This window comes from Macaca nemestrina, chromosome 13 (genome assembly GCF_043159975.1).
Source record: "Macaca nemestrina isolate mMacNem1 chromosome 13, mMacNem.hap1, whole genome shotgun sequence".
Lineage (NCBI taxonomy): Eukaryota > Metazoa > Chordata > Mammalia > Primates > Cercopithecidae > Macaca > Macaca nemestrina.
In genome coordinates this window covers 501,808-518,946 of record NC_092137.1, presented here as the reverse complement: position 1 = coordinate 518,946, position 17,139 = coordinate 501,808, and the positions used below count along the sequence as shown (strand labels likewise).

Sequence of the window (17,139 nt, the reverse complement as noted above, 5' to 3'; positions counted from 1 at the left end):
GTTGTTCAGCAAAATGACAGACACCAGAGTCATCAAAGGCAGAAAGAACCACATCACAGTTCCTTGACTCATGTCTGCCTCTCAGCCTCAGCACTGCTGACGATTTGGACTAGACGGGTCTCTGTTGTGGGAGGATGTTCAGCTGCATCCCTGGTCTCCATCTAGTAGACGACAGTGCCGCCCCCAGTGTTCCCAAACAAAATGTCCCCAGAAAGGGCCGGACGTCTCCTGGCAAACTTGCCCATAGTTGGGAACCCCTGGCTTACATGGAATGACCACAGGCCCCATACCCTTGGAAGAAAGCCCCTCCTCACCCTCCCACAGACTTACGAAGGTGAACACAAGTCCTTGCCCCCACACGAATGGTCAAAAGATCACTTGCTGTTGCAGATTGTAGGTGAAATGAGTCCAGTACCTGCTGCCCAGTGCAGCTGGCCGTACCCATGTAAGTCAGTCAGTTGCTGCAGCCTGTACCTGAGAGATAATTAGAAACCCAGAGAGGCTGATGCAGCTGTCAAAAGTCACACAGCCAGTTGAAATTATTCATGGAATCTGTGGTCTCTCTAGATTGTAAACTAAATCCCAAATTTTAGACTTGGAGGATCAAATTAACAAAGTAACTCAAACAAGTAGTGAAAGCCTTTTCTTTATCATTAGAAATTTAAAATGTTACTGTTTCTACACATTTAAATCTTTATGTAGTAAAATATTTAAAAAGTTTAAGTTCTGTCATATTGAACTGACATTTATCAAACAATTACATGCCCAGGTTTTCCTAAATATCAATAGAATTTTGACCTAATTCAATTATCTTTTCCTTCTTTAAATTCCCCATCCCAAGCAAGTGAGAAAGGGTGTGGGCAGAAGACAGTGAACGGAAGTGGCAAGTAGGAATTTACGGAGCGATGTAAATGCAATCGTGACACCTCTCCACACTCCCTGAGGTCTCCCGCTCCTCCCCATGAAGCCATGAGTGAAAGGAGAAGCGGGAAATGTGAACATGGAAGGCAGGGTCCACCCTGCAGGGCACGGACCACACAGCATCTTTCCTCGTCGTGCAGCCGAGGGAGCTGCAGTAAAGAAAACATGCCCAGCTGTCCCTCCTCCCTCCAAGAACTCCTGCTGCTGCCGAGAGGAAAGGAGCCTTGAATCTCTCAGCAGATCTCCCTCCCGATGTCCAGCTGCCTGTCATCCTCATTCTGTCGTGTTTTGAGCTCTCACAGCAGCCGGAACACCACCTGCCTCCTGGCCTGCACAGCCTTTCCTGGACTATTCAGAGGCCACAACCTCAAGCAAACCTTGGGCAGGCGCGTGTGTGTGAAAACCACGAGGGTGGTGTGGACCAGCAGTGCGCGGACCCCGGGAGGCACAGTCACCGCAGGTGCACGTGCGTACGGGGAGTGGAAAGAGACGAGAGGGGGAGTAGGATGTGCGGAGATCGCGAGCAAGAATTCCACAGCAGCAAGAGGCATGCTCAGAAAGTCCTGAGAACAAAGTGGGCATCTGTAAGAACAGGAAATAGAACCTTCCCCAGGATCACTTGGGATCCACGGAAAGAGACTGGAGACATGGAAAGACAACAGACAAAGGACGGGCGACTCCCCGGCATTAACTCGCCTTCCTGCCGGCGGCGCACCAGCAACTTTTCTATCCGATGGCCACAGCTGTAGCCTCTTTTGGGCCAGAAGAAAAGTGGTAACCTAACAGGTGAGTTTCTTATTGCAATATTATCCCCTTGAAGACACCCAACCAGTTTCTCTTTCTGAAATCATTCTCGGAAGGGTGGATTGTGTGATCGCACCCAGTTATTTCCTCTCTTCCTTTAGGAGAATGTACAGCTCTGCTCGTTGTCACCTGACTTGCAAGCCTTTATTTTTTATTTTCCTAATGCACATAGTTTATTTGGTGATTAGTGAGCCTTCTGTGGGGGAAAATCTTGCATCTGATGCTGTGTTTCTAGTCCGGTGTGAATTATAGAGGCTTCTCCGGAAACTAAGAGTAAATAGAACTTAGAAAAAATAGGATCCAGCAATCCCACTGCTGGACATCCCTCCAGGGAAAGGAAATCAGAATGTCAAAGGATGCCTGCACCCCATGAAGATAGCAGCAACGTTCACAATAACAAAGTCATGGAATCAACCTACCTGTCCATCAGAGATGGACGGGTAAAGAAAATGTGACATACATATTTACACACAAAAAATGCACACACGCATACACTCATGCATACGCACACACAAGCACACACAGACACACAGACACACGCAGGTGCACACACGTAGACACACGCAGGCACACGCATGCAGGCACACACAGGCGCACGCAAGGACACACAAGGACACACGCAGACATGCAGGCACACGCAAGGACACACAAGGACACACGCAGACACGCAGGCGCACGCAAGGACACATAAGGACACACGCAGACACGCAGGTGCACGCAAGGACACACAAGGACACACGCAGACACACGCAGGTGCATGCACACACACGCAGGCACATGCACCAGACACACGTAGGCACACGCAAGGACACACGCAGGCACACACATGCAGACACATGCAGGCACATGCAAACACATGGGCACATGCAAGGACACACAAGGACACATGCAGGCACACGCAAGGACACACAAGGACACATGCAGACACAGGCACACACATGCAGACACACACATGCACACACATTGGAATACTATTCAGCCACAAAAAAGCATGAAATTCTGTCATTTGCAGCGATGTGGATGAAACTGGAAGCATTAGGTTAAGGGGAATAAGCCAGGCACAGGAAGACAAACATCACATGTTCTCACTTGCATGTGGGAGCTGAAAAAGACGATCTCCTGGAGGTAGAGAGTAGAACGATGGATACCAGAGGCTGGGAAGGGTGTAGGGGAGGGAGGATGGAAATAGGCTGGTTAATGGACACAGTTAGATAAAAGGAATACATTCTAGTGTCTGTAGAACAGTAAGGTGACTATAGTTAACAACAACAGATCGTGTATTTCAAAATAGCTAGAAGATTTACAACATTCCCAATACAAAGGAATAGTAAGTATTCAAGGTGGTGGGTATCCTAAATACCCTCATTGGATCATCGCACATTCTATGCATGTGTGAAAATATTGCATGTGCCCCATAAATATGCACATTATATATCAATAAGAAAATAAAAAGCCAGCCATCTTGAGCTGAAAAGCAATGTGTGCAGTCACTCCAGACAAAAGCAAAACAAACCAAAAATAAAAGATCAATGAAGACTGGCAACAAATAGAGGTGTGTATACAATAATAACCAAGAAAAGTCTAAAATCTACCAGCAACTGGGCAAGGAGGACGACTGCCTACCCAGCAACCAAAACTTCATTTTCCCCCTAAAAGTTAAACGTCAAAATGTCATGAAATAAGGCCTCCCAACGTTTGGAAGAGAACGCATGACTACAGAAAGTTTTAACCAGCAAGATGTGTTTCATCCAATAAGCGTAAGTAGCATTGCTCAAAATGCTCCCACTCATGGGACCTTCCTGAGAAGTGTTCTCTAAGGGAAGTTCCCCCCCACCATGACATGGATCAAAGTGAAGAGACCAAGAATGAAAAAATCATGATAGGAAACAACTACTAGCGAGAATCAAAAACAACTTAACATAGACATGTCTAAAGAAATCTGTTTACGAAGGCAGATTCAGACTTCAGAAGTCTGTTCAATCACGCACTAGACGATGAGAAATATCAGATTGTCTATTAAGGAACGGATTGCATCTGCCTCCCCCTGATTTGTGTGTGGAAGCTCTCACTGCCCTATTGGAGACGGGGCCTTGAGAAGGCGTAAAGGTTCCAGGAGGGCACAAGGGTGGGGCCCTCATCCAACAGGATGGCGTCCTCATAAGAAGAGAAAGAGATGCTGGAGATGAGGTGCACAGAGGAAAGGCCAGGGTAAAAAGTTAATTCTAAATCATTATTTAAAATGCAAGCAGTAGCCTTGCATTTTATTTATACATTGATATTTTATTTATACATTGATATTTTATTTATACATATTTATTTATACATTTTATTTATACATTGATATTGAAATGTATTTTAAAGTTATAATAATTTTTAAAGTATTATAATTGTACAGTAACTGACAAATATGTAAAAAGAACACACTTAAAATACCCCCAAGGAAATATATGTTTTTATATGTTTAATACAATTTCTTTCTCTCAATATATAACATGAATTAAAGCATTAAGTATAATAGACAAAAAATTTTAAAATTATTTTCAGAAAGATTCATAACTACTGGAGTCTAACAACTCACTGTAAGGAATTTATTTTCAGAAAGATTAATTTCTTTGAAAGAGAAAAAAAGTCTAAAATGAGACTGTGGAGCTGTTAGGAAACACATAACGAGAATTTTTTAATTTTACTCTGATAGTAAAAGAACTCATTGATTATAGAACTCATTGATTATGTAAATAAGAAGGTACAGTGTAATTGTAAAAATAAACACTGTAAACAAGAGTAAGCTAACTGCTCAGAGTAGTCATTGCTAATATTTGGGGTATATTCGTATTTTTGGTTTAGGAATAACAATGATAGTAGTAACGAGAACTATAACAGTAAAAACTACCATTCATTGAAGAGTTGTTCTGCACTGGAAGCCAGGTCTGTGATTTCATTTAATCCAACAGCAATTCGAGGATGCAGGTAGCAGATGGGGAAACTGAGGCCCAGGAGGCGAGCGAGGCTCCATTCAGTCAGGGAGTGGGGGCTGGGAGCCACGCTAAGAGCTCTTTCTGACCACAGACTCACTCAGCCACAGCAGCAACGCCACATCCTGCAGGCATCCTGGAACTTACTGAAAATTGCTCTGCATACATTTTTTCTGATTTTTTACTAGGCAATCTGCCATGAGCAGTTACACATGGCTTTAAATGGTTTTAAAAAATATTTATGTCTGTACAGCATTCCATTTTAAGCTGTGCCATATTATTTTTACTTTTTCTTCTATGCCTGGACAGCTAGGTGATTTTCCATGCATTAGGCTACAAAAATGCATCACTGGACAACTTTGATATAAACCCACAGAGATGTGCACATGTCAAGATATATTTCTAAAAATGGAATTACTAGGTCAAAAGGTGTGGACATGTTTAAGACTCTAAAAATATTTTGTCTAATTACCTCCCAAAATTTTGACCAATCTTCATTCCCACGAGCTGTTTATGAGAAGGTACATTTCCCTGTGTCCTGTAGCACTGATGAGGACACTGAGAGCCGTCCACTTGGCGATGTAGCCAAATTTTAACTTTAATGTACTTTATTTCTAAGAAGCTTACATTTTTTCTTACTTTTTAAAGCAATTTATTTTATTTTTGAAATTTTTGGTGATTCATTTGAATTTTTCTTATTAATTTGCAATGGTTCATTACATATTATGGAAATTAACATTTCTGTCATGCATATGAATATTTTTATTACTCCATTATTCATTTTTAAAACTGTTTTGATGTTTTGAAGACAGATTTTAAGTTTTAATATATGTTAAACCTTGATGTTTGATTACTATGTATACCTAGCCCTAAAATATATACCTTACCAAAAATCTAAGACACAGGCCACTGCTTTCAAAAGCTTGTGGTTCCCTACTTTAATAGAAAGCAATTCCATCTCTACCAGTCAATAAATTAATACATAAAGATTAGCTGGGCGTGGCGGCACCTGTGGTCCCAGCCACTTGGGGGGCTGAGGCAGGAGGCCTGCTTGTGCCCAGAAGTTTGAAGCTGCAGTGAGCTGTGATCACGACACCACACTCCAGTCTGGATAGAAGAGCCAGATCCGAAAGGAAGGATGGAAGGACAGAAGGACGGAAGGACGGACGGAAGGACGGAAGGAAGGAAGGAAGGAAGGAAGGAAGAGAAAGAAAGGAAGGAAAGGAAGGAAAGGAAGAAAGGAAGAAAGGAAGAAAGGAAAGAAAGAAAGAAAGAAGGAAAGAAAAAGAAAGAAAGAAAGAAGGAAAGAAGGAAAGAAAGAGAAAAAGACAATTGAATTCCAGATTCTTTTTCATCCTAAATTTAATTTTTTAAAAATCCCAACCAAGTTTTTTACCTTCAAGCCTCATATCTTTAGTCTATTTTACACTGATTGTTGTCTGTGGTGTGAAAAAAAGGCTCTAACTTCATTCTTCCAGACATCCAGTTTCCCAGCACCATTTGCTGAAGAGACTGTCCTTTCCCCATTGTGTACTCTTGGCACCTCTGTCAAAAACCAATAAACTATAAATGCACGAATTTATTTCTGTCCTCTCAATTCTGTTCCATTGGGCTTTGTGTCTGTTTTTATACCAGTATCACGCTGTTTTGATATGTATATATTTATAGGTTTGTAATATATCTTGAAGTCAGGTAATGTAATGTGCCCAGCTTTGTTCTTTCTGCTCAAGACTGCTTTAGCTATTTGAGGTCTTTTGGGGTTCCAAATTAAATTTGAGGATTACTTTTCCTATTTCTGTGAAAAATGTCAGACGGGGATCAAATTGAATCTACAGATTGCTTTAAAGAAATTATGGGGGACACACTGTGTGACATTAATCTGGGCAATGATTTTTTGGAGATGACCCTAAGAGCATGGCAAAAAAAGGAAAAATAGACAAATGAGATTGCATCAAATTAAAAAAAAAAAACTTCTATACTGAAAAGGAAACAATAGCATGAAGAGAAAATCCATGGAATGAGAGAAAATATTTGAAAACCATACATCTGATAAGACATTAATATCCAAAATGCATAAGGAACTAAAAAACTCAATAGCTATAAAACAAATAACCTAATTTAAAAATAGGCAAATATCTAAAGAGATACTTTTCCAAAAAAAGACATACACATGGCCAACGAGTATATATTTTTAAATGTTCATCACTAATCATCAAGGAGATACAATAAAAGTCATAAGAAGATACCATCTTAACACCTGCGAGAAAGGCTATTATCAAAAAACAAGATGAGTGTTAGTAAGGAATTGGTGGAAAAGGAACCTTTTCACGCTGTTGGTGAGAATGTAAGTTGATACAACCATTATGAAAAGTGTTTTTGTTGTTGTTGTTGTTTTTAGACGGAGCCTCGCTCTGTCCCCCAGGCTGGAGTGCAACGGCACGATTTCGGCTCACTGCAACCTCCACCTCCCGGATTCTAGCAATTCTCCTGCCTCAGCCTCCCCAGTAACTGGGATTACAGGCACCCCCCCACCACATCTGGCTAATTTTTGTATTTTTAATAGAGATGAGGTTTCACCATGTTGGTCAGGCTGGTCTCAAACTCCTGACTTCAGGTGACCCACCCACCTCGGCCTCCCAAAATGCTGGGATTACAGGCGTGTGCCACCGCGCCTGGCCCTCATTATGAAAAGTTTTGAGTTTCCTCAAAACATTAAAAATAGAACAACCATATTACCCAGCAACTCCACTACTGGGCGTATCCAAAAGAAATAAATTAGGATCTAAAAAATATCTTCAGTCCTGTGTTCACTGTAGCATGGTTTACAATAACCAAGGTGTGGCATCCACCTGAGTGCCCCCAATAGATGAACTGACAAAAGAAACATAGTACACAATGGCATACCATTACCATTCAGCCTTGAAAAAGCAGGAAATCCTGTCATTTGTAACAACATGAGTGAACTTGGAGGGCATTATGTTAAATCAGATAAGCCAGGCACAGAAAGACAAATGCCACATGATCCCACTTCAATGTGGAATCCAAGACAGCTGAACTCAGAGAAGCAGAGAGTGGAAGGGCGGGTACCAGGGCCAGGGAGAGGGCACGGGAGATGTTGGTCAAAGGATGCAAAATTCAGCTGCACAGGAAGAATGAGTTCCAAGGTCTGTTGCACAGCACGGTGACTATAACTAGTAGCAATGTAACATATACTCGAAAATTGCTAAGATGGTATATTTTAAACGTTCTAACCACAAAAGAAAAATAGTAAGTATGTGAGACAATGGATGTATTAATCAGCTTGATTTAGCCATTCCACAGTGTATGTATATAAATATGTACCAAACATCATGTTGCCCATCATAAATACAGAAATTTTCCAATTAAAAAATTAATGTTAATTTCAATGCAATATAAAATGGTTATTTAAAAATAATATCATAGTCAAGAAAACACAGTAAAAACTGATTTGTCCGGGTTTTGTCATCTGGAGTTCTGTTACTTGTAACGTTGCATATCTGACAAATTATTTTGACATGAAGAGATAGATTTTAGGTAAACAACCGGACACTGGGGTTTTGGGTGAGGCAGGATCTCCTAGGCTGCATGATGACGTCACTGCAAATACACCAGCTTTCTCCTGAGCGTGAAGCCGACCCTGCAGCACAACTCTGAGTCACCAAAAGGAAGTCAAATTATGTGCACTGTGATCCGGGTTCTCTGTATTTTAATATATTTGAATTATTATTTTTCCTGAGACAGGGTCTCTCTCTGTGGCCCAGGCTGGAGGGCAGTGCTGGGATCACAGCCTACTGTCGCCCTGACCTCCTGGCCCTAAGTGATCCTCCTGCCTCACCCTCCTGAAGAACTGGGAATACAGGCACACACCAACACTAATTTTTATAGACGTTTTTAGAGATGGGGGTCTCACTATGTTGCCCAGATTGGTCTCAAACTCCCGGGCTCAAGCGATCCTTCCACCTCAGCCTCCTAAAATGCTGGGATTATAGGCATGAGCCTCCATGCCTGGCGTCTTTGAATTCTTTGGGAACGAACTAATGGTGACGTCTGGCTATAACGTAGCCACCGCTCTTCCCTGGGCTTCTCTTCTCGCTCCACCTGTACCTTCCTTCAGGATTCAAAGAAAACATAGTCTTCATCAAAAAGAATTGCTATTATATTCTTAATTAATCAGATAATTTATCTTCAGCCAGGCTTGGAAAAATACTATTTTTTACTTCAATATGAGTCTTAGAGTTTGAATATTTATTTTCAAAAATACAGCTCCCATTTTCCAGGGTATATTTTTATGAAAGAATTTGTCTGTTTCAAAGACACATGGGTGGTGTGGCTTTTTATGACTTTGGTAAATTGCAGCTGACAAAATAATGAGGATATTAAGCCTGCATCCTCGGAGAATATGAAGGATGGAAAGGAGGGAAGAGTCTGGCCAAGCGTAACATACAGCCAGCTCTGGCTCTCGGTCTGACCTCTGACATCTGAGGTTTGGATTCGTTACTCTTGTGAATTCCTTGTTCTAAGAACAACTTAAGAAATGAGGGATGTCTCCTAGGCATTGAAGGGCTCTTGAAGGTCAAAGACACATGACTCAAATTTGCATCAGACGAACAGGTCTTTGTGACTAAAGGAAATGTCCTAGATAAAATATGCTGTTGCTGTGTTTGACTCACATATGGAAAAGCCATACAGTCACCCGCAAGGAATCATGTTTGAAAGGGTCTATTTCATCCTAGGTGCCCTCTTGGGTGTTAAGGAGATGTTACTGTTTTCTAATCCCCAACTAATTAGATTACAGTTGTCAAAACAAGTAGCTTCAGCCTGAGAATGAGGATGTAACCAGAGTGTAAAGGATGCAAAGCAGTTACCAAATTTTCTTCTGATAACCAATCAGGATTATCAAGGTACATTTATTATATTCTTAGTTATGTTATTTTTTATTTTGCAAGATACTGTATGAGAAGTATAGGGATACTATGAAAAGGAAAGTATTTCAAACAGTAGCTGGAACTACCTCCAGGGTACTGCAGAATTTATAAAATTCATTATTCAATTCACTCAAGCAAACTAAATATCACAGCATTTTAGGATACAATCAAAGGCATATATTAAAATATATTATCTGGATGGGAATAAGATGTAAAATCACTACTTAAGGGTACATGATTTTTCAATAAACATGTAGGAAGGAAAGGTGGCAAAAGAATGGGAGAGGTGAAGAAAAACAAAGAAAAAATAAGAAGAAAAGAAACAGAAAATGAGGAAGAGAAAAGAAGGAAATTTCCCCATGCCAAGCCCTGCACTAACTTAGAAGTGGAGACAGAGGTGAAGACCCAGCCCTGAAATTAAGAAACTGACATTGGAGCCAAGTGTCAGACACTGGAAAAACTCACAGTGATACAGTGTGATAAGGAGGGAAAAAGACTTTACATACACACACATTTCATTTTAATTATTTTAATTGTCCTCATAGCAAAACTGTATAGTATGATAAATCAAATTCTAACAGATAATTACCTAAAATGAAAGGAAATCAAAAACTGTATTCAATTTTCATCTATTATTGGAGGAGATCACTTTCAAAAGTATAAAATAAGAGTTTTACCCTGTAATATCTTCAGAAGCATATGAGGAAAGAAGAATATACCAACTTGAAGAAAATAGATATAAATATATATGCATGCACCACAGTTTTTTAAAGAACATCTTGGGAAAATATAACTGCTTTAAGAAATATACTATTTTTTATAAAGCTCTAAATATTATTAACAAAGACATAACTGTAAGAAATCGTTACTTTGGTAACCCAAATGATAAATGGAAACTAACATCAAAAGGAAAACTAATTCAATAGCTGAAGATAATGTTACAGAGAAAAATCAAAAGTCAATGAATGTTATGTTCTTCATACATATAAAACAAAAGCATAATAAAATAATAATTAGGAAATATTTAATGAGAAAAAAGCTAAGTGTGATTCGAAATTACTATTAGAAAAAAGAAAAAGCAGTTCATATTAAGTCAGATTTCATATGTCTATATGGTCTGTAAAAGAAGTTAGATAAAAATGATAAATGGTTTACTATTCTCATTTTTTAAAACCTATAAACCTAGTATGTATTCATTCCAGCATTACAGACTTGCTGACCAGGTATAGTAAATAATCTATTATGGAATTGAAAATGCCTAGAAACAGAAATCCATTTACCAATGCCTGTTTTCTTTAATTTGATTAATATCCATTTCTGTGAAATGCCCAACTAGCAAATGTGTGACCAATGGCTATCCAAGTAACTAGCCTTGGGTCTTTAAATACAATTCAATCTAGCTGACATAACAAAGACGTCAACATTTTTAAAGATTAGCACCATCACTTAGCACACTGAATCCATCAACACATCAAAAGGATTGTATACCATAAAGGGATTAGATAACAGGAGATTTATCCCCAGAATGCAAGGGTAGCTCAATACAAAAAATTCAATCAATGTAATCACATTGATAGAATAAAGGAAACACACACACAAGCAACTCAATAGATGCAGAAATAGCATTTGACAAAGTTCAATGGCATTTTATGATAAAAACACTCAACAAACTAGGAATAGAGGGTAACTTCTTTAACATGATAAAGGACAATTGAAAACTCCACAACTAACCTCATACTTTATTGTGAAAGTTTTCACCCTAAAGTCCAGAACGAGATAAGAATGAACATTTCACACTTCTATTCAATATTTTCCTGGATATCTTAAGAGTAATAGGTTAGAAAAGAAATAAGAGCATCACATTCAAATTGGAAAGGAAGAAATAAAACTATATTCACAGATGACAGGAGTATGTATACAGAAAATCCCATAGAATATACACACACCACACACATGCCCACAAAACAAACAAGCAAAAATCTACTAGGGCTTCTAAACAAATCCAGTGATGTTTCTGTGTTCAACATCAAAATCAACATCAAGATCAACATCCAAGAAACAGCTATGCTTCTATACACCAGCTATAAATAATTTGAAAAGAAAAATAAGAAAGCAATTCCACTTATGATAGTATCCAAAAGAGTAAAATACCTAGAAATAAATTTAACCAAAGAAGTGAAAGACTTGTGCACTGAAACTACCAAACACTGCTGAAATTAAAGAAGATCTAAATAAATGGGAAGATATCCCATGTTTATGAACTGCACTTAATATTGTTAGTATGAGAATATTCCCCAAAGTGATCTACAGATTCAATGCAATTCCTATCAAAATTCCAATGGTCTTTTTTGAAGAAATGCAAAAGGTGATTCTCAAATTCATCTGGAAGTGCAAGGAGTCCCAAATACCTAAAACGACCTTGAAAATGAAAAACAAAGTAGGAAGACTCACAATTCCCAATTTCAAAACTTTCACCATAAGGTCAAGAACAAGATAGAGGAACACTGCAGATAAGAATGTCATATGATGCAGTCACTGTGGAAAGTAATCAAAACAGTGTTATCCTGGCTTAGGCACAGATGTGGACCAATGGAATAGAATTACAGTCCAGAAATAAACCCAAACATCTATGGTCAAATGATTTTTCACAAGGGTACCAAGACTGAATAGGGAAAGAAGTCTCTTCAATCCCTACCTAACATACACAAAAAGTTAATTCAAGATTAATCAATGGCCTAACCATGAGTCAAAACCACAAAACACTTAGAAGAAAGCACAGGTAAACCTTCTGATGTTGGATTTGGCAATGAAGTCTTAGATTTGGCATGAAAAGAACAGGCAAGAAAAGAAAAAAATAGATACGTTCGACTTCATAAAAACTTTTGAACACCAAAGAACATTATCAAGAATATGAAAAGGCAATCTATAGAATAGGTGAAAACACTTGCAAAATTATGTATCTCATGAAGTTTTCATATTTAGAGCAATTTTAAAGAACTCTTACAATTTAACAATAAAAAACGCAAAAATAATTTTTTTAATGAGCAAAGGACATTTCTTCAAATAAAATATACAAATGGTCAAAAAGCACACAAAAAGATGTTCACTGTCACTGGTCATTAAAGAACTGCAAATCAAAAACCACAATGATACACCACTTCACACCTACTGGAATGGCTTTCATCAAGAAAATGAAGAATAAAACGTGTTGACAGGATGTGGTGTAACAGGAGCAAGAATGCTGCAGATGAGAATGTCATATGATGCAATCGCTGTGGAAAACACCCCAGCAACTTCTCAAAAATTTAAACACGAAATTATTGTATAACCCAGCAGTTACTCTCCTAGGTATATATCCAAGAGAAATAAAAACATGTGTCCACACAGAAACTTGCACACAAATGTTTATAGCAGAATTATTTACAATACCCAAAACATGGAAATAGCCCAGTTGTCCATCAACAGATAAAGGGATGAACAAATTGTGGTACACATGCAATTAAATATTACTTAGTCATAAATATTATTTTCTATAACATGGATGAATCTTAAAAACATTATGCCCAGTAACAGAAGCCAGGTACAAAAGGTCACATAGTGAATTACTTCTTCTATACGGTTTATCTTGAACAGACAAATCCATAGAGACAGAAAGCAGATTAGAGATTACCAGGGAGCAGAGATTCCCTCTCTTTCCTGTCCTCTCATTGCAGAATTCTGGTTTATTAACATAGTGGAGTGCCAGGACTAGTTGTCTAATTTGTGTATGTTTTTCTTCCCTATTTTTCATCTCTGTCTTTTAGCTCTAGCTTCCAAAAGATTTCAACAATGTTTTCCAACTCTTTCACTGAGTTGTAACTTTTTGTCATGTATGATTTTAATTTTTTTTTTATTGGAACCAACCCAAATGTCCATCAGTGACAGACTGGATTAAGAAAATGTGGCACATATACACCTTGGAATACTATGCAGCCATAAAAAAGGATGAGTTCATGTTCTTTGTAGGGATATGCATGCAGCTGGAAACCATCATTCTCAGCAAACTATCATATGATTTTAATTTCTAAAAGTTCATCTTTATTCTCTGAATGTTTCTGTCCCATTACATCTCATTGCATTACATGATTACTTAGGTACAAAGTGTTTCTCTGGGGTAATAAAAACGTTTTAAAAATACAATTTGCTAGAAACTGCACAACATGGTGAATGCACTATCACTGAATTCCACTTTAATATGGTGGATCATACGTTGTGAATTTCAACTTGATAAAAACATAAACATAAATAAATAGAAATTGAATGTTTTTAAAATTTTCCTTTTAAGACAATCTTGTTTTCTAATAAATGCCACAGGTTAAAATGACTACTTTGAAGGAAAAACAGACAAGGATTCTGTTCTTGCATAAAATAACCATTCTGTGGGAAGTTGTACAGAGCCACCTGGGACTAACCTCAGTACTTTAAAGGAGAGGATGGGAAAGGAGTAACGGGGATAGGAAACCAATTTGTGTCTCATGAAGATAAGCTCCCTAAGTATGCTTCTACCAACGCTGTCCACACGTTGAGGCTTAGTCTAGTGATGCCTGTTTCCTCTCAATATGCTGCATGTAAACATATTATATATTCTGCATTACTTAGACATATACTAGAGAAATAAATTTTAACAGAATAGAATAAAATCATAAAATTATACAAGTATGAAATAAGCTGAAGAAATGAATCAGACAGAAAAATGAAATCAGTAAATGGCACTAAATGACCCCACTAAATGGCCCTAGGATAGAAGGTATTTGAGAGTTCACCTGTTCACTAGAATTTGGTGGTAACCCCAACATCAACATTTGAAGCACTTCCTGGGTCACTCATGGCCAAGTGCAGAGTGGTGAAAACTCTGAGTCTCCCACAGGCACGTTCACACGCCTGCCTCTTGCTTCTGTTGCCTTCTGTAAACAAGCATACTTTTGCAGCATATTTCCTGACATATTTTTATATTTTTGCACTTTTTGTTGCTGATTTCTGTCTAGCGTGCCTCCCCTAGGCCTGATGCTGAAGTGCTGTCTAGCATCCCTGAGCACAAGAAGGCAAAGTCTATAATAAAATCACACTCACGTACACACAAACAACTTTGTCAGGAGGGTTTATCTTTCATTTGTCTTCATGTGTTTTTAGTTTTAATCTTTACTTTTTACCAAAGCTATCCTTGCACAGAGGCAACCCTTCTTCCTCCTTTACCAACACTTTAGACAATAGCTCCCTCTTTCTACATCACATGCTTGCAATGACCCTTTTCTCTTGAGCTCCTACCCAGGCAGCTCAGGACTCAGCCTGCTCCTGCCCCCAGCCCCCATCATCCTCCAATGGTGGCATGGTAACTGGGGTTAGATCAATATTCAACATTTACACTTTTGTGGTTGTACAAATTCAGTTGACAGATACAATGTGGAATAAACCATGAGCCTGTTATTTAGCAAAGATTTTGTTGTTTCAAGAGTTAATAATTGTTTTTAATTTGGTTATTCTCAACTAATACAATGCTAAATCTTCTCTCAAAGATTTCAGACACATGCAATTTCTCCCATTTCTTCCTGAAGAGGGAAGCGTCTAGACAAGCTATCCTCCACTGGATGCACAGACATCATTCTGAGACCTCCCTGACCCACCATCCTGGGAAAGCCCTTTCCCCTTTCCCAAATGCCTGCTTCCTTCCTTCCTGGTCTCCCCTCCACTTTGGTGAGACGCCTGCTCCAGCGGCATCCTCAAAAAGGGCACAGAGGCGAATGTTGTCTGAAAGTGCCTGATAATATCTGAGAATGTATGTAGGCTGATTGAGAGTTGGGCTGGCTGTAGAATTTGCAAGTGGAAACCCTTTCACGGCCATGCTGGGCTGGCCTCATGGCTGCCCTGCAGATGGCTCATTGCTGGGCCCACGCGTTTATCTGCAGCCTCCACAACTTTTCACACTAAACTGAAGTTTCCCAGTGTTGTGTCTTAGGTTGGGCCCTTGTTTTTTATTTAAATCAGGAAAATAATGTCTTTTAGTTCTGGAAATTTTTTATTGAATTATTTTAATGACTTAACTCCCTGTATTTCCTCTACCTTCTCCTTCTGGATTCCTTATTAACATAATGAAGCTCCAAGACTACTCGTCTAAGTTTTGTATTTTTCTTTTCATATTTTCTGTCTTTGCCTTTTAGCTCTGGCTTCCAAAAGATATCTTCAACAATATTTTTCAACTCAAATTTTAAGTTGTGATCACAGGTTTTTAATTTCTAAGAGTGCTTCTTTATCCTCTGAATGTTTCTAATAACATTTCTCATTTGATGATTATGATACCATCTCTAATCCTCCTTAGGATATTAATGATTGTGTATTTTAGTTTTCTTCTGCTTAAAAAGTCTTCAAATTTTTGTATTTCTTCTTTATTGTTTACTCCGTTCTCTATCTTTCCAGCTATGAATTTTCCTAATATGCCCAGTGACTGTTGGTGCTCTCTTCCTAGCTTAACTGAGAAGTATTACACAACCAACTGATCAGGAAATACAGACACACTGCAATCCAAGGCACCACGTCCACCCTGCAGTGGGCCCTGGACACATTCAGCCCTTCGGAGGTGGAGCATAGACTTCCTTCAGTTGCTCATTGGACACTGAGTTCTGTCAATGTTCTTTCTCTTTAAGCATCTCCAGGACTAGATTTGGAAAACACACCCTCCCTGCCTCCTTCTTTAAGGTGACCAACTTCCTGAGGGCTGGGAGGCTGTCATTAACCCCTCTCCAAACACAGCTTTCTTACTCTGGGGCCAGTGGAGTGAATGCTGCCATCCGTGATGCCGAGATCCATCTGTCCCAGGATCATCTGTGATGCACCCTGCAGCGTCTCTCTCTTGCTAAAAAAGAAAAAATACAAGTTTAACTTCTCTAAAGGGAGTAGGAGGCTTGGCCTGTGGCACACACCTGTAATCCCAGCTACTGGGGAGGCTGAGGCGGGAGAATCGCTTGAACCCAGGAAGCAGAGGTCGTAGTGAGCAGAGATTGCACACTGCACTCCAGCCTGGATGACAGAGAAAGACTCCATCTCAAAAACAAACAAACAAAAAAAAGAGTGGGTGTAGGTGGGAGAGGAGAGAGTGTAGGGGTGGAGAACAGCTCAAGCGCGGGCTGGCATCTCAGGAAAGGGACTTGGCTGGCTGGTCCCTGTGCTCAGGATGCAGCTTCCTGAAGCCTCCACACCAGCCCACCCAGAGTACACTGGCAACCACCCAAGTCCAGGCAGGCACCTGCAGGGAGATGCTGCCAACAGGAACAAGATTTGGATGCTCGGTCGATTTCAGAGAAAATGAAATTTTATATAAAATCCATATGCACACAAAGGGTTTTAGAATCACTGTCAGGAGGAACATTCTACAGAATCAATATTGTAAATGAGGATCAGTCCAGCGACCCTTGCGCTGCCTGGCACGGAGGGTTGTCAGTCAATGCACCTGCCCTTTCTTCAGT

The 17,139-nt window shown here is 39.4% G+C and overlaps 1 long non-coding RNA gene across 2 annotated transcripts in view; it reads right to left on the bottom strand.

The window, feature by feature from the left end:
• Window positions 1-17,139, bottom strand: part of LOC139357750 (uncharacterized) — a 62,396-nt gene that overhangs the window by 25,785 nt on the left and 19,472 nt on the right. For both annotated transcript variants that reach the window (XR_011611349.1, XR_011611348.1), the window contains exon 2: window positions 16,436-16,529. This is a non-coding gene — a long non-coding RNA (uncharacterized lncRNA). The remainder of the gene's footprint in view (window positions 1-16,435; window positions 16,530-17,139) is intronic.